Below are 27,483 nucleotides of genomic sequence, written 5' to 3'. Positions count from 1 at the left end.
ACACTGAGTTATTGCCTAATAGAAATCCAACCCCTACTGAATTTTGCCACTTCGGCCTTTGCTATGGATATGTGCGCCACTAAGCGCAGAACACAGCGGTCGCAAGTCTCACTACAAATTGCTCAGAATTGGCAAGTACATGCACTGCAGAAACTACAGCCACCAGCAGATCAACCAGAAATCAAATATATAGAACGCTACTGTAGGCTTCAAGAAGCTGTTTGTATTCTCCTATGGCTATTTTCTAGCCAAGTATCAAAGGAAGCACACTACTATGCCAGATGAGATGACACTGAGTTATTGCCTAATAGAAATCCAACCCCTACTGAATTTTCCCACTTCGGCCTTTGCTATGGATATGTGCGCCACTAAGCGCAGAACACAGCGGTCGCAAGTCTCACTACAAATTGCTCAGAATTGGCAAGTACATGCACTGCAGAAACTACAGCCACCAGCAGATCAACCAGAAATCAAATATATAGAACGCTACTGTAGGCTTCAAGAAGCTGTTTGTATTCTCCTATGGCTATTTTCTAGCCAAGTATCAAAGGAAGCACACTACTATGCCAGATGAGATGACACTGAGTTATTGCCTAATAGAAATCCAACCCCTACTGAATTTTCCCACTTCGGCCTTTGCTATGGATATGTGCGCCACTAAGCGCAGAACACAGCGGTCGCAAGTCTCACTACAAATTGCTCAGAATTGGCAAGTACATGCACTGCAGAAACTACAGCCACCAGCAGATCAACCAGAAATCAAATATATAGAACGCTACTGTAGGCTTCAAGAAGCTGTTTGTATTCTCCTATGGCTATTTTCTAGCCAAGTATCAAAGGAAGCACACTACTATGCCAGATGAGATGACACTGAGTTATTGCCTAATAGAAATCCAACCCCTACTGAATTTTGCCACTTCGGCCTTTGCTATGGATATGTGCGCCACTAAGCGCAGAACACAGCGGTCGCAAGTCTCACTACAAATTGCTCAGAATTGGCAAGTACATGCACTGCAGAAACTACAGCCACCAGCAGATCAACCAGAAATCAAATATATAGAACGCTACTGTAGGCTTCAAGAAGCTGTTTGTATTCTCCTATGGCTATTTTCTAGCCAAGTATCAAAGGAAGCACACTACTATGCCAGATGAGATGACACTGAGTTATTGCCTAATAGAAATCCAACCCCTACTGAATTTTCCCACTTCGGCCTTTGCTATGGATATGTGCGCCACTAAGCGCAGAACACAGCGGTCGCAAGTCTCACTACAAATTGCTCAGAATTGGCAAGTACATGCACTGCAGAAACTACAGCCACCAGCAGATCAACCAGAAATCAAATATATAGAACGCTACTGTAGGCTTCAAGAAGCTGTTTGTATTCTCCTATGGCTATTTTCTAGCCAAGTATCAAAGGAAGCACACTACTATGCCAGATGAGATGACACTGAGTTATTGCCTAATAGAAATCCAACCCCTACTGAATTTTGCCACTTCGGCCTTTGCTATGGATATGTGCGCCACTAAGCGCAGAACACAGCGGTCGCAAGTCTCACTACAAATTGCTCAGAATTGGCAAGTACATGCACTGCAGAAACTACAGCCACCAGCAGATCAACCAGAAATCAAATATATAGAACGCTACTGTAGGCTTCAAGAAGCTGTTTGTATTCTCCTATGGCTATTTTCTAGCCAAGTATCAAAGGAAGCACACTACTATGCCAGATGAGATGACACTGAGTTATTGCCTAATAGAAATCCAACCCCTACTGAATTTTCCCACTTCGGCCTTTGCTATGGATATGTGCGCCACTAAGCGCAGAACACAGCGGTCGCAAGTCTCACTACAAATTGCTCAGAATTGGCAAGTACATGCACTGCAGAAACTACAGCCACCAGCAGATCAACCAGAAATCAAATATATAGAACGCTACTGTAGGCTTCAAGAAGCTGTTTGTATTCTCCTATGGCTATTTTCTAGCCAAGTATCAAAGGAAGCACACTACTATGCCAGATGAGATGACACTGAGTTATTGCCTAATAGAAATCCAACCCCTACTGAATTTTCCCACTTCGGCCTTTGCTATGGATATGTGCGCCACTAAGCGCAGAACACAGCGGTCGCAAGTCTCACTACAAATTGCTCAGAATTGGCAAGTACATGCACTGCAGAAACTACAGCCACCAGCAGATCAACCAGAAATCAAATATATAGAACGCTACTGTAGGCTTCAAGAAGCTGTTTGTATTCTCCTATGGCTATTTTCTAGCCAAGTATCAAAGGAAGCACACTACTATGCCAGATGAGATGACACTGAGTTATTGCCTAATAGAAATCCAACCCCTACTGAATTTTCCCACTTCGGCCTTTGCTATGGATATGTGCGCCACTAAGCGCAGAACACAGCGGTCGCAAGTCTCACTACAAATTGCTCAGAATTGGCAAGTACATGCACTGCAGAAACTACAGCCACCAGCAGATCAACCAGAAATCAAATATATAGAACGCTACTGTAGGCTTCAAGAAGCTGTTTGTATTCTCCTATGGCTATTTTCTAGCCAAGTATCAAAGGAAGCACACTACTATGCCAGATGAGATGACACTGAGTTATTGCCTAATAGAAATCCAACCCCTACTGAATTTTCCCACTTCGGCCTTTGCTATGGATATGTGCGCCACTAAGCGCAGAACACAGCGGTCGCAAGTCTCACTACAAATTGCTCAGAATTGGCAAGTACATGCACTGCAGAAACTACAGCCACCAGCAGATCAACCAGAAATCAAATATATAGAACGCTACTGTAGGCTTCAAGAAGCTGTTTGTATTCTCCTATGGCTATTTTCTAGCCAAGTATCAAAGGAAGCACACTACTATGCCAGATGAGATGACACTGAGTTATTGCCTAATAGAAATCCAACCCCTACTGAATTTTGCCACTTCGGCCTTTGCTATGGATATGTGCGCCACTAAGCGCAGAACACAGCGGTCGCAAGTCTCACTACAAATTGCTCAGAATTGGCAAGTACATGCACTGCAGAAACTACAGCCACCAGCAGATCAACCAGAAATCAAATATATAGAACGCTACTGTAGGCTTCAAGAAGCTGTTTGTATTCTCCTATGGCTATTTTCTAGCCAAGTATCAAAGGAAGCACACTACTATGCCAGATGAGATGACACTGAGTTATTGCCTAATAGAAATCCAACCCCTACTGAATTTTCCCACTTCGGCCTTTGCTATGGATATGTGCGCCACTAAGCGCAGAACACAGCGGTCGCAAGTCTCACTACAAATTGCTCAGAATTGGCAAGTACATGCACTGCAGAAACTACAGCCACCAGCAGATCAACCAGAAATCAAATATATAGAACGCTACTGTAGGCTTCAAGAAGCTGTTTGTATTCTCCTATGGCTATTTTCTAGCCAAGTATCAAAGGAAGCACACTACTATGCCAGATGAGATGACACTGAGTTATTGCCTAATAGAAATCCAACCCCTACTGAATTTTCCCACTTCGGCCTTTGCTATGGATATGTGCGCCACTAAGCGCAGAACACAGCGGTCGCAAGTCTCACTACAAATTGCTCAGAATTGGCAAGTACATGCACTGCAGAAACTACAGCCACCAGCAGATCAACCAGAAATCAAATATATAGAACGCTACTGTAGGCTTCAAGAAGCTGTTTGTATTCTCCTATGGCTATTTTCTAGCCAAGTATCAAAGGAAGCACACTACTATGCCAGATGAGATGACACTGAGTTATTGCCTAATAGAAATCCAACCCCTACTGAATTTTCCCACTTCGGTCTTTGCTATGGATATGTGTGCCACTAAGAGCTAAACACAACGGTAGCAAGTCCCCCTGCTAATTCCTCACAAAATGGTAAAAGATGCAAATTAAAATAAAAAAAGTAGAACGTTATTGTAGCCCTAAGAAGGGCTGTTGGGTTCTTTGAGAATCACTCCTGCCTAACAGTAAGCTAATAGAACACCCTAACGCTTTCCCTGACCAGCAGCAGCTCTCTCCCTAGCGGCATCCAGAGACAGAATGATCCGAGCAGCGCGGCCAGCGGCTAGTCTATCCCAGGGTCACCTGATCTGGCCAGCCAACCACTGCTATTGACGTGTAAGGGTACCACGTCATGCTGGGTGGAGTGCAGAGTCTCCTGGCTTGTGATTGGCTCTGTTTCTGGCCGCCAAAAAGCAAAACGGCGGGAGCTGCCATTTTCTCGAGCGGGCGAAGTATTCGTCCGAGTAACGAGCAGTTTCGAGTACCCTAATGCTCGACCGAGCATCAAGCTCGGACGAGCATGTTCGCTCATCTCTATTAGAGAGTTATTGGGCACTTTTATAACTTGAATAAAAAGTAAAAATGGCTTCATGTAAAAGTGGGCAAAAATGTGCCAAATCTCCTAATTATTTACTTATTTTTAGTATTTAGAGAAAACACGCACATTTGTAAACATTTTACATTTTGATGTACGCTATGCGTGGGGTGTCCTCACCTTTCTTCTTGGCTCTACACAGTCAAAGATGAATTTCTCAAGATGACTGCATTTTTCAAAAAGATATTCTTAATATACATTGTGCATTGTTGCATTTTACGCCAAATTTAAATCTGGACATATTATAGTATTTTTCTACATCCAGACATTGATGGTGTATGTCTTTTATTAGATAATGAGAGTAATCCACTGTAAATATATATTTCACTTCAAAATATATTTTGACAATATTTTTTTATGTTTTTATTTAACAATTTGTATTTTGAATACATTACTGAATGGTATCCACATTTAAATAGCTTTTCCTATTGATGACATTTACTATTAAGCCCAAAATGTCCCCATGAAGCTCAATCAATGGGGGGGATTTATAAGCGCTCTTGAGCGCCAAAACACTGGGGTAGATTTACTTACCCGGTCCTGTCGCGATACCTGCTTTGCGTTGTCCAACGAGGATTTGGGTCTGCCGCGATTCACTAAGGTCTTGTGTCCAATTTCCTTCATGTGTCGCTTCCCCGCACAAGTCCACCAGAGTTCACCTTCTTCTTCCTGGTGCATATAAGTGCATGATCTTGCAAAACTATTTTGTTTTTAAATTCAAAAAAACGGGGCAAATGGCAGCAAAAAGGAAACACTCAGGAAACCCAACAGAATTGCGGTCCGCGGCCCCTTAGTAAATGTGCTCCCCTGTCTGAAATGCCTTGCACCACAGTTATCAAGACTTTTAGACCATTTTTTGGCACTTTCCCAACTTGTCCGAATAAGGGGGCATGGCCTTCTTGGAGGCGGGTGTGTCCTCGTGAGAAAGGGTTGGGGCTTGTGGGAAATCCTCTGTGTGACCTAAATTTTGGCAAACAGTTTAGACCAATTAATTAATTAATACTGCACCAGAATTCATCATCACAGTGATAAATCTGGTGCAGCAAAAGACAAGTGTTTTCCAGCCACAAACTGGCGGAACCTGAGACACATTGTCGAATCACCCCCAATGTGCCATAATCCTTCTTAGTGAGGTCAAAACAGAGATAGAATTAGACAGATCTGCAGAGAAGAATTAGACATATTTCTGCTGCCCCAGATTAATCATTGTGCCTGATACTGGATGATCAATCTGGTGCAGTATAAGACGGGCGAGTCGTACTTCGCACCTTTGCACTAGTTGTTCTAGTTTGCTGCTTCACAATTTCCTTGCACACTGGTTATTTTCTGTCCAGTCACTCCCTCTAGTTACAGAGAACATGCCCCTTTTTTGAGGAGACGGAAAACAGCCTAAAAATGGTCTAAAACCTTCAGTAAGTAGGTGCAAATTATTCCAGTTTTCTGACATAGACAGATTGATACATTTCCCCCAGTAATTAACCAGATTGATATATTTCCCCCAGTAATTGTTCTACTCTGCACTGGTCTAAAGACCAACACATTCATACATCTCCTTCAGTGTGTTTGATGCTGGATGATTCATCTGGTGCAGTATAAGACTGGTGAGTCGTACTTTGCACCTCCTACTAGTTGGTCCAGTTGGCTGCACCCAGGTGCACGGACTGAATTTTGGCCACCTGGTTATTTTCTGTCCTGTCCACTAGTTACAGAGTACACGCACCTGTTTTGGAGGAGTCAGAAAACAGCCTAAAAATGGTCTAAAATCCTCAGTAAGTAAGTAAGTGCAAATTACTCCAGTTTTCTGGCATAGACAGATTGATACATCTCCTCCAGTAATTAATCTGGCACACCAGAGAACTGACTTGTTCTACTCTGCACTGGTCTAATGACAAGCATGTTAATACATCTCCCCCATAATGTTTTATTATGAATTAGCAACAGTACACGTTACAGTTACAAAAGAACCAAACAAAGGAAGACTAAAGAGATTACAGAAACAGAATTTGATGATTGCACATAGACAAAACGAATGCGTTATTGAATGTTTACCATGTGTTTGGCTGGTTTGAATCTTTTTCACATCTGCCTACACTTCTAGAAATGAGGATAAACGGGTTCAAAGCATCCAAACATGGTAAACATTCAAAAACGCATGCTTTAAACCGGTCTAAAAACATGACCTATTGCACCACCCTAAGGATGGTTCATGAATATCAAGCTGGTGGTGGTCCAACACCCAGCACCACCAAATATCAGATGGTCTCAGCAACTTATAAAGAGAGAAAAGAACACAAAGCAGACAGCTCTCTACCCTTTGTAGTGGCCGAGCCTGGTCACTGCAGCTTGAAGCCCATTGAAATAAATAGAAGTTGATCGGCAGTTGGTTGGTCTGATGTGTACACAGAGAACAGAACTGTCTAATTTTCATCCCATACTCTGTTCATTACATCTCAACAACAGGTGAAGATTTTGTTATCAATAATTTTAGCCTGGACTAAATATTGAAACCATCTGCTTTATAGCCTATGCACTGTAGTTATGATAGAGGCATATATTCCTACAACTATGCTCATTGCTATGGTAGGTGTCTGGAGACACAACATAATCACTCTGCTTTGATTAATTAACCATTTAGAGATGCAAACAGAATCTTTGTCCTTGGTACAAGAAATCCCATCCAAGATAATAGGCTTTTTTGATGCAGCGCCTTCTTTGGGTAAGATTATGACATGATGAACCTACACTCATATAATATGGAACTCCAGATACAGTAATTCCATTATATGCGGCAGGTATTGTGATAAGCAATCATGATAATAATCGATACTGTCAGGATCTGAGGTAGTGGATCCTCTGTATCAGCGCGAGTGATGGCTTAAGCCGACACTTGGGAGCGGAGTCTAAGTGGAACCTGGTTTTCACCAGAGCCCGCTGCAAAGCAGAATGGACTCGCTGTGGTGTGACTTTGCCCGCGGTGGTGGACAAGGCATAGTACAAATTCGTGAAGCGGAATCATGGTCGAGGACAGGCAGGAGGTCGAGACAGGCAGCACAGGATCAACGTCAGGAGCCAAGCAGGAGGTCAGGGTGGGCAGCACGGAGTCAAAGTCAGGAATGGAACTGGGGTCACAACGGGAAATCAGCAGACAGGCACTAGGCAATAAAACAAACTTTTTTTGAGGCATATAGCACAAAGATCTGGCTGGAAATGCTGGTGGAGGCCGGCTTTTATAGAATCCCTTGAAATGGTCAGCACCAATTAAGGGTGCGCTGGCCCTTTAAATCTTCGAGCACCGGCGCGTGTGTCACGGGGACACCCGTGACAGATACATGTTTGCATCATGCTAAATGGTTAAAGGGGTCGGCCACTTTTCAATATATCTATTCCATTAGGCATGTCTCTGCATGTATATTTACCTGTACCTTTGCCTCTTTAGGGAGCTACTGTACCCTGTTATCACCATGCTGCCCTCTGAGAATATATAGAACACCCTGTTTTTTCATTACTTCCCTTTATCCTAATGGCGTCACCCACTGTGCCTCTTTCTCTCACAGTCGACCTCACTGACACAGGGAGAGGGGACGGGGGAGAGCAGTATTAGTCAGCACTAAAGTAAGTAGCAGGGATGCTCAATCACTTGATGAACATTCAGGCATTATTTTTATATCATCAACCTATATAAAAGAGTGTCCAACCCCATTTAAAGAAATTTCAGACATCAAGTTGGGAATGATAATAGTTGATCATTCTGTAAAACTATTTTTACCAATTAGAGCTATAAATATTATTGTGGTACCATAAACCATTTCCATTATATTCTGCTACAGCAGCGGATATAGAGAAGGAGTCTCATTAAGGTTGATTTTATTTAAGGCAATGTGTTTGCTGATATAATATTATCCTGAACAAAGTATGGTTAAATTAATACTTTGTATCAGTTCTGTATTTTTAATTGGATACCTTTTCACTTTGTTTTATTTCTTGTAGCATTAATGTAATGGATACCATTACGGATCCAATCACATTTTAATCAAATTTACATTAAGCTTAATGTGATAAACAAGTGATGTTATAATGTAGATATATATTGTTTCTCATTACATTCCCAATCAAACTGATTATAAAGCAATACTGCTTTTGTTGTGCCATATTGAGATTTAGTAAGCGAATAGCTTTTAGCATCTTATAAAAGTACAAGTAATATCTGAAATTCATGTACTGCAAAAGCATTGAAAACTTTTTATGTGGGGATAATATATTGCCAGATAAAGGAATTATTGCAGGAACTCATCTGGAAATTTAACCTACAGAAAGTCTGAGGCTGGATTTGGTGGCACACTAGGGCCCACATTTATTAAAGGGGTTGTCCTTACAAAAAAACAAAGGTGGCCGTTAGGGGCTGCTTAAAAAAATAAACATGTATTTACCTCCTGGCACACTCCAGGTGTCCAGCGCTGCTGTCGCTCTGGTCTTTGTTTCATGTAAACAAACATGGCCTCAGCAGACATGCATTCAGCTTCCAGCCGGCCCAGGTAACCGGTCATGCCCAACCGTCCCTATTCACAGCATTGTATATGCGCGACAGATGGGTGTCGGGTCCGGAAACTGAATGCAGTGCTGCTTCCGTGGCCATGTTTGTTTACATGGGGAATGTACCGAAACCACAACGGCACAGGACACGCGGAGAGCGCCGGGAGGTAAGTACATGTTAATTTTTTGTAAGTAGCCCCCTCCTGGCCACTTAGTTTTTTATGTAAAGTCTCAGACAACCCCTTTAAAGTGTTTACACCAGTTTTCTGTCTGACTTTGCACTAGAAAGAATGTGCAAACTGCTTGCACATGTATTTATAAAGTTTTGCGCTGTGATTGCACTTTGTCCGACAAGACTGAAAAAATGTGCACCTAAAGGGACTTTTAGTGCTTAATCGGACAATGGGCCACAATTCTGTCTGACATGCAATTCTGCAGCATGAACAAAGTGCACCAAAAAAATGGTGCACACTTCCAAAGCAGTGCAGGGAGCCACAGATTCATGAAGACCGTGCATCACAATTCATAAATCTGGCGCCCACTATACACTCCACAGGGAAACTGCACATAGTGCAGTTTACACTGATTTTTCATAAATGTGGGAATATGTGTTTCCAAGCTAAGTATTAAGCCTTGGTATGCCATGGAATAAATTAGCAAAATTAGTTTTCTGGTCAGTCCCTTCAGCACATTATTATAAAAGTATATTACAGGGTCATGGCTACCCTTCCCAAATGAGGTGTCAGAGGTTTTTTAAACAGTCATACCCTTTCACTGATCCATAATTTATTACAGCTCCCAACATACAGTACTGTACAAAGGTCCATTTTTAGCACTATGCACAATTGACGCAGCACAGGGCTTAGGGTAGCTGAAGGGAGGTGGCTGGGCAGCAGCAAGTAGACAAATAACCTGAGAAGCTCTCCTCCTGTCGGCAAAGAAGGGGGTAACCTGGTTCAGATGTTGATGGAGTGGGTGCTGTGCACTTCGGCCTTTACCTACTCTAATACAGCAGGACATACTACTTTTTTCCCACTTTTATTAGCAAAATGCCCACGAGCACATTGGCTTGAGAAAGCGCCGCTGAGCGCAAGGCTTGCTTCTCCCTGCATGTGATTTTATGCTTCTTCACCTGAATAAAGGACATTACACTTTTCTAACAAGTGGGTGAGTGCCGTTACTTTTTTCTACGTGTTGCTTATGCCCACGAGCACAACTTTTTACATGGGGCAGAGAACTCTGGGAAGAAGAAAGAAACACAATCGATCACATGTGCAGACATGTAAGCCAATAAGCGAGCGGCAAGCTTATGTGATGTCACAGCCCTATAAAAACATAAAGCCTATAAACCCTATAAAGCCCCATACTCCCCAAATTTCAATTCTTTTTTGTTGCTAAAGTAGATATCAAGAAATCTGTGTCAAATCCACATAGTTGATGGAGGGATTTTTGCTCAAAGTCCAGGGTGTCAGTTTTTGGGGTTCTGTATTCCCCAAATTTCAATAATTTCAATTCTTTTTTGTTGCTAAAGTAGATATCAAGAAATCCATGTCAAATCCACAGAGTTGCTGGAGTGATTTTTTTCTCAAAGTCCAGGGTGTCAGTTCTTGTGGTTCTGTATTCTCCAAATTTCAATTATTTTTTGTTGCTAAAGTTGATATTAAGAAATCCGTGTCAAATCAACATAGTTTATTAACCAATATGTCAGACAGAGAGGTGGAAGGTGAAGCAGGCACAGGTCACAGCACAGTAAGGGGACATCACAGCAGAGGTGACTCTGTAAGGCCAGAACTGCCGTAGTCATCTAGCGGGAGTGTGTTGATGAACAACCCAAAGGCTAGAACTAGGTCATACACTTCCTCACAAATTACACCTGACAACCTTAGCCAAGAGCCCGTGGGTTTATCAGATACAACCCTTAGTTGGCATGGCCCAGTAGCCGGTCAGGGGCCCTCAGCTGTCCTCAACAGCCTCTATCCCGTTCATTTCCCTCAGGCAGAGATCTATAGGTGGTCTGGGCCCTATACATCGATGACAAACTCTTTGAGAACAGTCAGCAGCTGCTTGGCAGTGAAGAGGTGGGGCAGACATCCACTACTTCGTGCAGTAGGCGGGAAAGTAGATATATGGAGAGTGGCATGGGAGGTTATGTTGCACTTGCAAGTAGTCAACTGTATGCGTCCAGCCATCCTAAGGTGCAGAAGCTGATCGTGCTCCTGTCCAAGTTGTTGGTACTGCAGTTCCTCCCTTTCCAAGTCGTGGACCCTGCACCCTTCAGAGAACTAATGACTTGTGCCGAACTGAGGTGGAGACAATGGGAGGAACATGGTGTCTGCGCTGCACCGAGGAGGGATGGTCCATGCGCCCTGCATGGCGCACGTGTTCAATATGTGTCAGATCCGCTGGAAGGGACACCACGTCTGCTGGTCCTTCTACCCTCCATGCTGACAATGCTAGCGGTCCTCCCTGAGTTTCTGCGCGTCTCCGCACTGGCTCCGCCCCCGGCGCGCAGTGAGTTAACCCTGCTGCACGCGCAGGGCAGCGGGCATCCAGGATGCGTGTCCTTTAAGGAAATTTAAGCTGTCTTCTGAATCAACCTGGGTTCCTGCTCCTATGGGATTCTGGGGGCAGATCTCAGGCTGCATAAATTGGATCTGGACCTTCCACCTGTGCCAGTGTTTGTCCTTCTGGGACTTACAGCCTAGCTGGATTCCTGGTCTCCTGTAGCATTGTTTGCTTCACCCTGGTATTGTGTTCACCAGTTAGGTTACTCTTCCTTGTCTAGTGGTTTGACCATGACGTACCCTCTGGTGTGACCTGGCGGTTTTGCTTACCCTTCTATGTTCAGTGTCTGTACATCTTTAGTTCTCTTTCCTCGTGTCTGCTTTGGTGTCTTATGCTGTCTTGATCCCCGCTTGTTTCATCCTTGTTCGTCCTGTTTTTTCCCTCTGTCTGAATACTGTCCTAACGCCCACACTGCAGTTTTTCTGTCTGTATCACCTCACTGCGGCTGACAGACCCATTTGGGTTCCTTTCACCTCCCAGGGCCTTGAAGGGTAGTTAGGAGGATCCTGCGGCAGAGACTCCCTACCTTCAAAAGGTTTTCTGCCTTGGTAGGGTCTAGTTGGTAGATCAGGGCAGGGTTAGTTCGCCCTGTTGCTCCGTTCTGTCAGCCTGTACTCAGACTGTGTGGTAGTTTTGTGTACAGTATTTCAGACGTGAGTTTTCCTAACAATATGGTTGTCAAAAGGTTCCTGCAGTCTTTCACCCATCTGCAAGACATTCTAAAAATGACCAGGAACCAGTGCATGAACTTCATCCATTCTTACAAAGCCAAGCACACCCTCCTCAAGTTGCAGCTGCAGAACAGCTTCCCCCAACAAAGGCTAATATACAATGTTTCCACCCATTGGAATTCCAGACTACGTATATTAGACCGTCTGTATGAACAGAGAAAAGCCAGTAATGATTTTTTGATTATGCAAGCGGACAGGAGTACTCCGCTGTGTAACTATGATGTCAGCCACTGGCAGCTCACGCGTGACACCTGCCGTTTGTTCAGGCCCTTTGAAGAGGCCACGATATTTGTCAGTCACCAGGACTACAGGATAAATAACATTATTCCACTGCTTTATGTCCTGGAACAGATGGTGCAAAATCTGTCTGGTCAGGTCACTGGAGAAATGGTGACTACATATCATGGCCACATGAGTCCAGTGGGGGATAAACTGGCGGAGGAGGAGGACATTGGAGCACAAGCAGAGTCTGGTGAAATTAGTGGTTTTTCTATTCAGGTGACTGGAGAGGAGGAGCAGGAGCATCTGGAGGAAGTAAAAGACAAGGCAGATGACCCAGAAGCACCGTGGCAGTATAGAGTGGAGATGGAGCCCGGGGGTCCCTCAGAGTCACTTGCGCAGATGTCCCGCAGCATGCTGCTTTGGTTAACTAGTGACAGCTGAATAGTCAACATCTGGCATAGAGATGACTTTTGTCTCTCCACCCTTTTGTACCCTAGCTACTGGTCCAAAATGGGTGCCTTTTTTCCAGCTGCCGAGAGGGAGGACAACTGGCATACTATAGAGAAATACTGTGCACACAGTTGGCCGCTGCCTATGTGCGTCATTATCCATCCTCTGTCAGGTCTGACCTTGGCAGTGATCACTAACATAGTACTGCCATGGCTGCTGTGGGGAGATGGGGGTTAGGAGCAGTAGCAGCTCCATCAGTAACAGGTTAAGTCTGAAGTCCTTAATGAGTAGCTTCCTTCACCTGCCTAGTGAGAAGGGTAATCAAAAACCACATCTTCATATTGCTACACAATGGGGCCGGGCATCAAGCCCTCCACCCTCTGAATACGGAATTGCTCCCAAACATATTCAATACCAAAGGAAAAAACAAGGAGTCACTCAATTCTCCAATATAAAATTACATAGAATTTTTATTTCATTAACATGTTAAAAATGATTACAATGGATGTTAAATGGAAGATATCCAATAATATTGGTCTGTGGTAGCTGCCCACCTCACTAACACAAAGGGTATATACACCATAAACCTATCACAGTTAGTGCTTTTTTTCTGTAAATTTCAAAACCTTGGTGAAAATTCAAGGAATTTTCACCAAGGTTAATTACCATACACAGTAGGTGGATTCCAGGGAATTATGCACTTTTGAAATTTACAGAAAAAAAGCACTAACTGTGATAGGTTTATGGTGTATATACCCTTTGTGTTAGTGAGGTGGGCAGCTACCACAGACCAATATTATTGGATATCTTCCATTTAACATCCATTGTAATCACTAGTGAGGAGGGTAGCTGCCACCAGCAGCAGCAGGACATGGAACAGACCCTGCACCAGCAGGTGTAGGCCTACTTGGACACCACTCTACCACCCCAGGTAGAGGATCCCCTGGACTACTGGGCAGCCAAACTTGATGTGGGTCGCAACTTGTGGAGTTTGCAGTAGAGAAGCTGTCCGGCCAGTAGTTTGACATCAGAGCAGGTGTTCAGTATGGCGGAGGTCATCGTTACCCCAAGGAGAACCTGCTTGTCCACCCATAATGTGGAGAAACTGACTTTTGTCAAGATGAATCAGGCGTGGATCAGCCAGCATTTCAACACACCAATTCCTTATGCATCAGATTAGATCAGCCATAACGCCTTCCCCAAATGTTGAGAAATGAGTCTGGATTCTAACTACCTGCCTCAGCCACTATTTGGATGATGCAACCGGCCTGATGCTCCATCTGCCTCCCACCATCTTTACCAGGGACTGGAATTGTCACCCACCTCCACACTCGTCCACTTTCTGACCTCCTGCTGCCAGCACCTCCACACTCTGTAATTCTGACACACTGTGGCCTACCATGTTGCTGCCACCTCCAGAACTTGTCATTGTGCCAATCTCTGGCCTCATGCTGCTGCTACTGCTGCCTCCCACCTACACTGTTATTGTGCCACTTTCTGACCTCCTGCTGCTGCTGCCGACACGTCCACAGTTTGTCATTGTGTCACTCTGTGGCCTACCATGTTGCTGCCACCTCCAGAATTTGTCATTGTGCCACTCTCTGACCTCATACTGCTGCCGCCACCTCCACACCCTGCCATTGTGCAACACTGTGGCCTACCATGTTGCTGCCAGCTCCAGAATTTGTCATTGTGCCACTCTCTGACCTCATGATGCTGCTGCCACCACCTCCATTCTCTGTCATTCTGCCACTCTGTGGCCTACGATGTTGCTGCCACCTCCATAATTTGTCATTGTGCCACTCAATTCTGCCAACTGACCGCTGTCTCCCTGGAAAACCCTGTGATTTCCATAATGCTGTTATTACCCTCCACCACTCTATGACGTTGCCACTATGTTTGGTTTTCCACTTAATTTCATCTGTCAGAAGGAATGAAAAGCTTCAGGATTGATAGCCAAAAGCAGGAGTGGATACAGAACACATAGGACATGCAAATATCCCATTTACTGGTCATCTCTGTTTTGGATCAACTTCTGTTTGTTTTTGGCTTTAGCAATACTGATGGATTATTGACCAATTGAAAGCGGACACTGAGGGATGAAAAGAAGGGAAAAAGGATCAGTGCCATCAATGCAAAATTACTGCCGACTACCTCTCCACTCTTTTGGGGGGTACATGTATCAGCGTTTAACAGAACAGGTTCTGTTGTAATCTATGGAATCATCTGATGTCAGTGTAAAAAGAGTGCACTATTTGATGTTATAGTGAGATCTTGGCCATCAGCTCAGTCCTTTCGAGTTGGCACAGACCTTACCTTGTCAGGCAGCATTCCCGCTTCTCTTATTTGGTAAAGTTGCCCCTGTAAGTGCCCATGGAATGAGTGAATAAAGAGTGAAGCCATTCTTAAAAGCGGTGGCTGTCATGTGCATGTCAAACTAAAACACAGTATTGTTTGAAGATCAAACCATGCTCCCTATGCATATTTTAGCATGGCACAATGTTCTACAACACCCTACAGGCTCTCTGCAGCCAGGAACCGGCTTTTTAACGTGATTCACCATGACTCAATTCGGGTCGAAGCAAATTTTGTCACAAAATTCGGCAAACTCGTCGAATCAAATATTTGAAAAATTCGCCCATTTCTACTCGCCATCCTTTTGCTATAAGCAACCAGATACATAAAGCAGAAGCAGCCTGACATTACTGGAGTAGAAAGACTCATGGGTTTCCCCAGCCCAATAATACTAGCCTGGATGAGGTCTTAACCATCTATAGATGAATGGGTACTGAATTGTATCAGACTTTTCCCAGCTCCCATGCTGGTGGTTGGTACTGGAATAATGGTAAGGGGATGGGGAACTGTTTGCCTTTTTTACTGGCTAACAGTAAGTCCCAGCCCCAAGCAACTTTCATTCTTTAAAATAGATCGAGAAGACCGAGCATGTATAATCCAAAATCTTTATATTTATATTTTCATCATAACAGAGACATAAAGGCAAAAGTACATCACCAAACTTCAGAGTGTGTTGCCAAAGTCCATGGAGTGGTACACACGTTCTCAGCGGTGGCTCCTTACTGAGACAATGAACGTCCGGTGTGCCGTGACGTTTCGGAGAGAAACCCTCCTTCCTCAGACATGCGCCGGAGTAACAGGATATGCCTTATATGCAAACTAGTTCACGTATTCAAACATCTATACATCAAGTACAAAACAATTAACTCTTTAAAATCTGTTCAAACAATGCTGTCTCAGCATGCAAATAGAAGAGACTATCTTATCCTAAAAATACATTGAAATTGCATTGTTTGTTCAAACCAAGCGGTTGTAAAGTATTTAACTGAGTAATCCAAAATACTTCACGTTGGAGTAGTTTCTTTTTCCTACTTACTTCATTCTCATGGTTAACATTCTCTAACACCAACCAACGTAGATCACTAGCGTTATGTTTAAACTCATGGAAATGTTTTGCAACGCCCGTCTCATACTTAACCTTTCCAGTGCTGGTGCTGTGTTCCTCTAAGGTCTTATTGTGATATTGTCTAATGCTGGATTTATGTTCATTTAGTCTAATTTTAATAGCTCTACTAGTCTGTCCAACGTATGCCAACCCACACGGGCATTTTAACATATACACAACACTTTGTGTGTTGCATGTAGATAAACATTTAATGGGAATTTTAGTCCCTTGTCGGGGGTGGTTAACTGTATCCCTTTTAATGATCCCATTACAGTTTTGACATGATAAGCACGGGAATGTGCCTTTTCTTTTAGTAGCTAAGAATGTTTGTCGCATTTTTTTTTTTAACTTGCATATCCGAGCTAATTAGTTTGTTAGCAATCGACCGTCCTTTTCTGTACACAAACTTAGGGGGGTCTTTAAATACTGCCCCATATTTCGGATAATGCGTCAAAATAGACCAATTACGCAGGATGACTTTTTTTAATCATATTGGAATGTTTGTCATATTGGGAAATAAACGATGCCTGATCTACGGGGTTTTTTAGTATTATTAGACCTATTTTCACCTCTTGGTATTGTGGCTACTTCGTGGCCAACTTTCTCTACTATATTCCTAGGATAGCCCCGTTCAACAAATTTACTGACTAGTTTCTTTCATTGAATCTCATACTCCTCTTCATTACTACAAATTCTGCGAGCTCGTACAAATTGACTTTTTGGAATGCCTTTAAAAGTGTGTGGTGCATGGAAACTATAAAAACTCAATAAATTGTTACGATCAGTATCTTTCGAATACAGTGTAGTGATAAACTGGTTATCAACCTTCTTAATTTTTAACATCTAAGTAATGTAATAGCAGTGTATCTTTTTCTGCCGAAAATGTAATAAGCTCGTGACAATGGTTCGAATATTCAACAAATTCGTCTAATTTCTGTTCAGTATCTTTCCAGAGCAAGCAGACGGCGTCCACATATCTGGTCCAAAGTATCACAGACTCTGATCATGGACTATTATGAATAAACATAATTTCAAAGTAAGCCATATATATTGGCGTAACTTGGAGCTACAGGAGCCCCCATAGAGGACCCCTGCAGCTGCAAGTAATATTCTTCGCCAAACCTAAAATAATTTTTCTTCAATATTATTTCGAGTAGTGTCATGAGGAAAGAAATATCGTTGTTATTTAAAGAACAATCATTGTTCAGAGCTTCATGGACTGCCTTAGTGCCCTCTTCGTAGGGAATATTGGTATATTAACTTTTAATGTCCAAGGAACATAGCCACGTAACTTCTGAGCAATCGATAGTCCCCAATTTAGTGAGAAAGCTATTAGTATCTTTGAGACAGTTAGGCAACTTATTTACAATTTTTTGCAAAAAAGAGTCCACATATGAAGACAAGGGTTGAAGTAGGGAACCGACGCTGGACACTATTGGACGTCCTGGCGGGGGGTTTACCCCTTTATGAATCTTCGGAAGAAGATATAAAATAGGAACCCGAGGGAGTTCAACCTTTAGAGCTCTACATATATTTTCGGAGATAACGCCACATAGGGAAGCTTCATGCAAGATGTTATCAATATAAACTTTAAAGTCCTTTGTAGGTCCTTTAAAGTCCTTTTTGATATACCGAAGTCTCAGACAGTTGGTTATTGGCTTCTTTACAATAATCAATTTTATCCATAATCACGGTTGCTCCGCCTTTGTCGGCTTTCTTTATAATAATTGTTTGGTAATTTTTCAATGAAATAAGTGCCTTCTGTTCTTCAATAGACAAATTATTAGGTATATAGTTCTTACATGAGTCCCAATTGTTGGTGACTTCATCCGTAACATTTTTTTGAAACGTCTTTAAAAATGTAGAGGATATCTGCGGATCAAATGTACTCTTCTTTTTCAAAGTCGGCGGGAGCAGATCTTTCTTCTTCTTTTGGCCATGAAAAAACATTTTCATTCTAAGGCTGCGACAAAATTTGTAAAAATCTATTGTAAATGTAAACGGGTCCATATCATTTCTTGGAACAAAGCCTAGTCCTTTATTGATGACACTCTGTTCATGTATGGTCAGTTGTCTGGAGTAGACAATTTCAATGTATTTTTAGGATAAGATAGACTCTTCTATTTGCATGCTGAGACATCATTGTTTAAACAGATTTTAAAGAGTTAATTGTTTTGTACTTGATGTATAGATGTTTGCTGAGAACGTGTGAACCACTCCATGGACTTTGGCAACACACTCTGAAGTTTGGTGATGTACTTTTGCCTTTATGTCTCTGTTATGATGAAAAAATAAATATAAAGATTTTGGATTATACATGCTCGGTCTTCTCGATCTATTTTAAAGAATGATGTTATGTTGCAAGTGTTGAGAGACTTGCTGAGAATAGACCAGTGTTCACACGCTCAACTGAAATGTAGAGCACTTATGCACCTTATCGACCAAGCAACTTTCAGTCATTTTTCTTTCACAACATAAAAGAAGGACATATTCTTGACAGTACCAATAGAAGGCATTAACACAGCCCTAGCTGTACGTGACACTGCTATAAAAAAAAACTGGACACTGGTTCACAATGATCATAGTATCTTCCTGTGTTTAAATAAGTCATACCGGAATTAATGCATATAAACAACAATGCACACTACATAAGTGCCAAACATTTTCCAGGAAGGAAGGATAGCATGGAGAGAAGAAAATCCTGCAGCACTTCTTTTTTACTGTATATGTTTTAGTGCCTGACCTCTAGTGGGTAATAGACAAGAAAATGGGAGTAGCAGGAGATTTACTATAAATGCTGTATTACTTATCTTTTTAGCAATGCGGGTTATATATTATGAAATTTAGCCTGACCAGCATACCACACGTTGAACTGCCCTTCCCTCTATAACATCACTGTCAGGTTCGCTAGGGAGATTGCTGGGACTTCTGGTTCTTCTGGTGGTACCAGCAGCGTTCTCCGAACCCCGGCGCGTATCCGCGCAAACTCCACCTCTCGTCCTGGGCAGCGGCTGCTAAGATCTCGCGCTGTCTAGGAGTGGCTGGGACTTTGAACCTCTGCTTGGTGCTTGGTTGTTTCTGCACCATGAGGGGTTAATTCCCAGATGCTGTCCAGCACCTATCAGGTTCTGGAGGTGGAGTTCTGGCTGCATAAATTGCAGCTTCACTAGTCACCAGTGCCAGTGTTTGTAAATCCCTTTCTCCACCTGGTTGCTGCTAGTTTGTATTGCTCTGTATCTGTATCTATATTGTTGCTAACTCGGCTAGTTTTGGACTTTGACTCTTGCTTACTGATTCTGCTTTTGACGTACCCTCTAGTTGTGACTCCGGCTTGTTTACGATTCTTTTATGTTTTATGTTTGTCAGTCTGTTTGTGTTCCCCTTCCCACACTTACCCAGAATATTTCGAGTCTTCAAGTAGTCGCCCCACGGTTTAGCGTGGGGGGGCTATAGGAAGGGACAGAGGTTGGGGCAAGCTCAGGGCACACTATCCCCTGTCTTTTGTGTACCAATCCTAACAGAAACACTGGCCACACATAGGTCTGCATCCTGTATCCGACCTGCTACATTCTCTCCTTCCATGGAGCCTTTGTCAGCTGTGGTCGCTCAGGTCCAGACCCTAACTCAGCTTGTTCAGGATCTAGCTTCCCGTCTCCAAATTCAGGAATCTATGCAGGTTCCACGGCAGACATCACCGCAGGATCCACTGCCACCCACGCCTGAACCTAAGGTTCCTCTCCCTGACGTGTTTTTTGGTGACCGTAAGAAATTTTTTTCATTTCGGGAGGGCTGTAAACTTTACTTTTCTTTACGCCCTCGTTCATCGGGCACAGAGATTCAAAGGGTGGGCGTGGTAATTTCCCTGTTGCGTGGGGATCCGCAAAATTGGGCTTTTTCTCTCCCACCTGACTCCCCATCCCGTTCTTCTCTTGACGCTTTTTTTTCTGCTTTAGGCCAGATTTATGACGAACCTGACCGCCGAGCACTTGCAGTTTCCCACCTTAGATCTCTGTGTCAGGGAAAACGGACAGCAGAAGATTATTGTGCCCAGTTCAGACAGTATGTGACTGACTCTCAATGGAATGACTGCGCCCTAAAAGACCAATTTATGTCCGGACTGTCAGACCGAGTACAGGACTTAGTCTTAGCTTATGCCGAGCCTCAGACATTAGATGATGCTATGACTCTGGTCATCCGAGTTGATCGTCGCCTAAGATCCAGGCGATCACCTCGGGTGTCCTCGGACTGTCAGCCAGCGGCCAGTCCGTCTCCAGGTAGTCCAGAATTGGAATCCATGGAGCTGGATAGCATCTCTCCTGCACAGCGGAAGCAACATCGAATAAGACGCCATCTTTGTTTCTACTGTGGAAGTCCTGATCATCAGATCAACACCTGTTCCAAGAGGCAGCAGCAGGAAAACTTCCGCTCCTAAGCAGTAGTCGGGGGGACTGCTTAGGAGCTCAGGTACTCCCTATTGTGTCTAGAATGTATTTACCTTGTACGGTTAAGTTTCAGTCTGTTTCCTGCACTGGTCGCGCCTTTTTGGATTCAGGTGCTGCGACTAATTTAATCGATTATAATTTTGTCTCTCAGTTTTGCATGTCATTGATTCCATTGTCCACTCCTATCCAGATGTCGGGTGCGGATTTGACCCCTCTACAGGCAGGGTTGATCAAATTCCGAACCCCGCAGATAAAGCTTATGGTAGGAGCTATGCATGAAGAATGGTGTTCTTTTCTAGTTATGGAAAACCTGTCTGAAAATGTCATTCTTGGTCTACCCTGGCTCCGGATCCATAATCCGGTAATTAATTGGGAAACTCTGGAGCTGGTTCATTGGGGTCCTCTCTGTAAGGAGCACCTGACCAGAGTTTCACTATGTACAGTAGTGACGGAAGATCAGGGTCTTCCAGGTTTTCTCTCGGACTACTCAGATGTGTTTTCAAAACCCTTGTCCCAAGTCCTTCCTCCTCACAGGGAGTTTGATTGTAAAATTGACCTTCTTCCTGATGCTAGATTGCCAAAGGGTCGTATATATAACTTGTCGGTACCAGAACGGGAGGCACTGAAGAGTTATATTGATGAGAGTTTGGCAATCGGACATATTCGTCCCTCTGAGTCGCCCACTGGGGCCGGGTTCTTTTTTGTTGAGAAAAAAGATGGTGGTTTACGGCCGTGTATTGACTATCGAGAATTAAATAAGATAACGGTAAAAAACTCAGGTCCCCTCCCCTTGATCCCGGATCTCTTAAATCAGGTTTCTGGGGCCCAAGTTTTCTCTAAATTAGATCTCAGAGGGGCTTATAACCTGATTCGGGTCCGAGAAGGGGATGAGTGGAAAACCGCATTTAATACACCTTTGGGGCACTTTGAATACCTGGTTATGCCCTTTGGTTTGAGTAATGCCCCAGCGGTTTTTCAAGGCTTTATGAACTCCATTTTTCATGATTACATCGGTGTGTTTATGGTGGTGTATCTAGACGATATTTTGATTTTTTCTCCTGATATGGTTTCTCACCAGCAACATCTCCGCCAAGTACTTACCAGGTTGCGCAAAAACCACCTCTTCTCTAAGCTGGAAAAGTGTGTTTTTTGCGTCCAGAAGGTTTCCTTCTTAGGTTATGTTGTGACTCCCTCTGATGTACAGATGGATCCGAGTAAGGTTCAGGCGCTCACGGACTGGGTTCGGCCTACCAATCTTAAGGCCCTACAACGATTTTTAGGTTTCGCTAACTATTATCGGAACTTTATAAAGAACTTTTCTGTGATCGCCAAACCCCTCACGGATCTAACCCGTAAGGGTGCTGATCCAAACAACTGGTCCCCTGCCGCTTGCTCAGCGTTTGAAACTTTAAAAGCGGCATTCTCGTCAGCCCCAGTTTTGGTTCAACCTGACCTCTCTCTACCGTTTGTTGTGGAGGTTGATGCCTCCGAGGTAGGAGTAGGTGCAGTGTTGTCTCAGGGGTCCTCCACTCTCACCAGACTTAGGCCCTGTGCATATTTCTCTAGAAAGTTTTCCTCTTGTGAGAGGAATTATGATATTGGTAATCGAGAGCTCCTTGCCATTAAGTGGGCATTTGAAGTCTGGCGACACTTTTTGGAAGGAGCTCTTCATCCGATAACTGTGCTCACAGATCATAAGAACTTAGTATATTTGGATACTGCTAAGCGTTTGAACTCACGTCAGGCTAGGTGGGCCTTGTTTTTCTCTCGCTTTAATTTTGTGGTCACCTACCGACCTGGGTCAAAAAATGTGAAGGCTGATGCCTTGTCCCGTAGCTTCGGGACTCCTGAGCTTCCAGCGACTACGGACAGTAATATTTTGTCTCCAGGTGTTGTGTTGGCAGCTGTCTCCTCCCACCTCTCCTCTCAAATTTTAGCAGGACAAAAATCTGCACCCAAAGACCTTCCGGAAGGCAAATTATTTGTTCCTCTTTCTTGTCGTTTGAGAGTGTTGGAGGAGACGCATTGCTCAGTATTGGCAGGTCATCCGGGAATGCGGAGTACCTTGGATCTCTTAAAGAGAAGTTACTGGTGGCCTCACATGACTAATGATGTGCACGCATTTGTCCAAGCCTGTCAGGTCTGTGCGCGAGGAAAGACTCCCAGGAGACGTCCTGAGGGGCCTCTTCTTCCGCTTCCAGTTCCCACCAGGCCATGGTCTAAAGTGTCAATGGATTTTGTCACTGATCTGCCAGCATCTCAAGGCTATACAGTGATTTGGGTGGTAGTGGACCGTTTCTCCAAGATGGGACACTTTGTTCCATTAAAAAAGTTACCTTCAGCTGAAGAATTGGCTGATTTGTTTATACAGAACATTGTACGCCTCCATGGTATACCAGATGATATTGTGTCTGATAGGGGCGTACAATTTGTTTCCAAATTTTGGCGAGCATTTTGTTCTAGACTGGAAGTTAATCTGTCGTTCTCCTCAGCGTTTCATCCTGAGTCTAATGGTCAGTCCGAGAGAATGAATCAGGAGATGATTCAATATCTGCGACTCTTTGTCTCGGACAGTCAGGACCAGTGGGTGAAATTCCTTCCGTTGGCAGAATTTGCTATTAATAACCACTGTAGTTCGTCCACACAGGTATCTCCGTTTTTCTGCAATTATGGTTTTCATCCACGTTTCTCTTTTTCATCTGTGCCCGTCTCTAATATTCCTCGAGCGGAAGCCATTACATCCAAGTTGCGCTCGCTCTGGTCACAAGTTCGGGAGAATATTCAGAGGGCACAAAATTCTATGGTCCAACAAACTGAAAGAAGGCGCACTAAATCTGATACGTTTGTGGTGGGGGATAAAGTGTGGTTATCAACAAAAAACCTTAAATTGAAGGTCCCCTCTTTGAAGTTTGCGCCCAGGTTTGTGGGTCCGTTTGTTGTTACTCATATTGTTAACCCGGTTTCCTTCAAGATTACACTTCCAGCAGGGTGGCTGGTCCATAACACCTTCCATAAGAGTCTTCTGAAGCGCTATGTTGAGCCTGTTTTGCCTCTTTCTGACCCTCCTTCTCCATCTATTGTGGAGGGGAATCTGGAATTTGAGGTGGAAAAGGTGGTGAATTCCAGATGGGTAGGTAACTCCCTGCAGTACCTGGTCCATTGGAAAGGTTTTGGTCCTGAGGATAGGTCTTGGGTTCCGGCTAGAGATGTTCATGCTCCACGGTTACTCAGGTTATTTCATCAGACCTACCCTCAGAAGCCATCTTTAAGATCTAGGGGTCCGAAGGCCCCCCGTCAGGGGGGGGGTACTGTCAGGTTCGCTAGGGAGATTGCTGGGACTTCTGGTTCTTCTGGTGGTACCAGCAGCGTTCTCCGAACCCCGGCGCGTATCCGCGCAAACTCCACCTCTCGTCCTGGGCAGCGGCTGCTAAGATCTCGCGCTGTCTAGGAGTGGCTGGGACTTTGAACCTCTGCTTGGTGCTTGGTTGTTTCTGCACCATGAGGGGTTAATTCCCAGATGCTGTCCAGCACCTATCAGGTTCTGGAGGTGGAGTTCTGGCTGCATAAATTGCAGCTTCACTAGTCACCAGTGCCAGTGTTTGTAAATCCCTTTCTCCACCTGGTTGCTGCTAGTTTGTATTGCTCTGTATCTGTATCTATATTGTTGCTAACTCGGCTAGTTTTGGACTTTGACTCTTGCTTACTGATTCTGCTTTTGACGTACCCTCTAGTTGTGACTCCGGCTTGTTTACGATTCTTTTATGTTTTATGTTTGTCAGTCTGTTTGTGTTCCCCTTCCCACACTTACCCAGAATATTTCGAGTCTTCAAGTAGTCGCCCCACGGTTTAGCGTGGGGGGGCTATAGGAAGGGACAGAGGTTGGGGCAAGCTCAGGGCACACTATCCCCTGTCTTTTGTGTACCAATCCTAACAATCACAGCATCATTACATATACAAATTATCATTCTTTACAAACACCTTAAAGGCAGACTGCAGCTCTACTTACTTTAGACATTCTAATTACCCGATTTTATTGCTTTGTGTTTTTTTTTCCCTTTACAAGATGTGTTTTCATTATACAGATATATGAGGCAGAACATAATGTATAAACATTGTAAATTTACTTTATATTATAATGCAATGATCTTTTGACAAAATTATGTTGTTCACTTTATGTACAAAGTAACATATGATTTTGTCAAATGAAATGGAATTGCTATTGTAATTGACATTTCCAAATCTGAGCTTGATTATTTAACTATGTCTATGCAGTAATGTATTGATATCATCTAAATCTGACAACTGAATAATTTCAATGGCTATATTTATAAGCTTAAAATAATCATTAGAATAGTTATGATGACTGATATACAGTATTTGTACATTACAACTTTCATGGAGAAAATGGAAACGTTAGGCCTTGGTACTAGAGCATTAGCTTATAGCGCAGGAATTAATTTATATAGAAGCAGGATATAAAATATATACACTCACCGGCCACTTTATTAGGTACACCATGCTAGTAACGGGTTGGACCCCCTTTTGCCTTCAAAACTGCCTCAATTCTTCGTGGCATAGATTCAACAAGGTGCTGGAAGCATTCCTCAGAGATTTTGGTCCATATTGACATGATGGCATCACATAGTTGCCGCAGATTTGTCGGTTGCACATCCATGATGCCAATCTCCCGTTCCACCACATCCCAAAGATGCTCTATTGGATTGAGATCTGGTGACTGTGGAGGCCATTTGAGTACAGTGACCTCATTGTCATGTTCAAGAAACCAGTCTGAGATGATTCCAGCTTTATGACATGGCGCATTATCCTGCTGAAAGTAGCCATCAGATGTTGGGTACATTGTGGTTATAAAGGGAAGGACATGGTCAGCAACAATACTCAGGTAGGCTGTGGCGTTGCAACGATGCTCAATTGGTACCAAGGGGCCCAAAAATATTCCCCACACCATGACACCACCACCACCAGCCTGAACCGTTGATACAAGGCAGGATGGATCCATGCTTTCATGTTGTTGACGCCAAATTCTGACCCTACCATCCGAATGTCGCAGCAGAAATCGAGACTCATCAGAGCAGGCAACGTTTTTCCAATCTTCTACTGTTTCGATGAGCTTGTGCAAATTGTAGCCTCAGTTTCCTGTTCTTAGCTGAAAGGAGTGGCACCCGGTGTGGTCTTCTGCTGCTGTAGCCCATCTGCCTCAAAGTTCGACGTACTGTGCGTTCTGCCTACCTTGGTTGTAACAGGTGGGGATTTGAGTCACTGTTGCCTTTCTATCAGCTCGAACCAGTCTGCCCATTCTCCTCTGACCTCTGGCATCAACAAGGCATTTCCGCCCACAGAACTGCCGCTCACTGGATGTTTTTTCTTTTTCGGACCATTCTCTGTAAACCCTAGAGATGGTTGTGCGTGAAAATCCCAGTAGATCAGCAGTTTCTGAAATACTCAGACCAGCCCTTCTGGCACCAACAACCATGCCACGTTCAAAGGCACTCAAATCACCTTTCTTCCCCATACTGATGCTCGGTTTGAACTGCAGGAGATTGTCTTGACCATGTCTACATGCCTAAATGCACTGAGTTGCCGCCATGTGATTGGCTGATTAGAAATTAAGTGTTAACGAGCAGTTGGACAGGTGTACCTAATAAAGTGGCCGGTGAGTGTATATATATGTGTAATATATATATATATATATATATATATATACTGTATGTATATATATATATACTGTATGTATATATATATATATATATATATAAAATATATATATATACACAACATTTGAGAAGTCCAGCAGCACCAAGATTGCCAAATAACTTTGTGGGTGCAAACCCCAATATCCTGGTCTTGACACACCAGACGAATATATCCAAGAAAAAAATGAGACTGCACTCCAAGGTAAATGTGAAAAAAACGGATGGGAGCTTTATTAGCCCAAGTGCAACGTTTCAGACCCTGTTCAGGAGCCTTTTCCAAGCAATGTGATAAATCCAACACTCCATATATATGGACAACATCATAAGTCATGTGATCATATCAGGTGCATTTATACAACAAAATTACACTTCAAAACATTCATATATGTGACACATTGAACAGCTTCCATTGATATATCAAGAAACATCAGTAAATAGCCATGTGTAATAACCCCATTTCTGTACCTTTTGTAACTTGGTGACAATAATATTATCTCCCTCGGCGTTCAGAAGTACAAAGGGTGCATGTGCGCTTGTCCCTATGACATCAGGGAGCCATCTACCTATCATATACCCCACATTCATAGTATCATAGTATCATAGTATATAAGGCTGGAAGGAGACGCAAGTCCATCAAGTCCAACCTTTAAGAATTAAATAAATGTTTTATCCCCATAACCCGTGATATTTTTTCTCTCCTGAAAGGCATCCAGGCCTCTCTTGAACATGTACATAGAGTCTGCCATAACAACCTCCTGCGGCAGAGAGTTCCACAGTCTCACTGCTCGTACAGTAAAGAACCTTTGTCTATGTTGATGGTAGAATCGCCTCTCCTCTAGGCGTAGAGGATGCCCCCTTGTCCTGGTCACAGCCCGAGGTTTAAAAAGATCTTTGGAGAGATCCTTGTACTGTCCGTTCAGGTATTTGTACATTGTAATGAGGTCTCCCCTCAGTCGTCCTTTTTCTAAACTGAATAATCCC

The sequence above is a fragment of the Engystomops pustulosus genome, chromosome 1 (assembly GCF_040894005.1).
Source record: "Engystomops pustulosus chromosome 1, aEngPut4.maternal, whole genome shotgun sequence".
In the NCBI taxonomy this organism is placed as follows: domain Eukaryota; kingdom Metazoa; phylum Chordata; class Amphibia; order Anura; family Leptodactylidae; genus Engystomops; species Engystomops pustulosus.
This window is presented reverse-complemented; position numbering follows the sequence as displayed.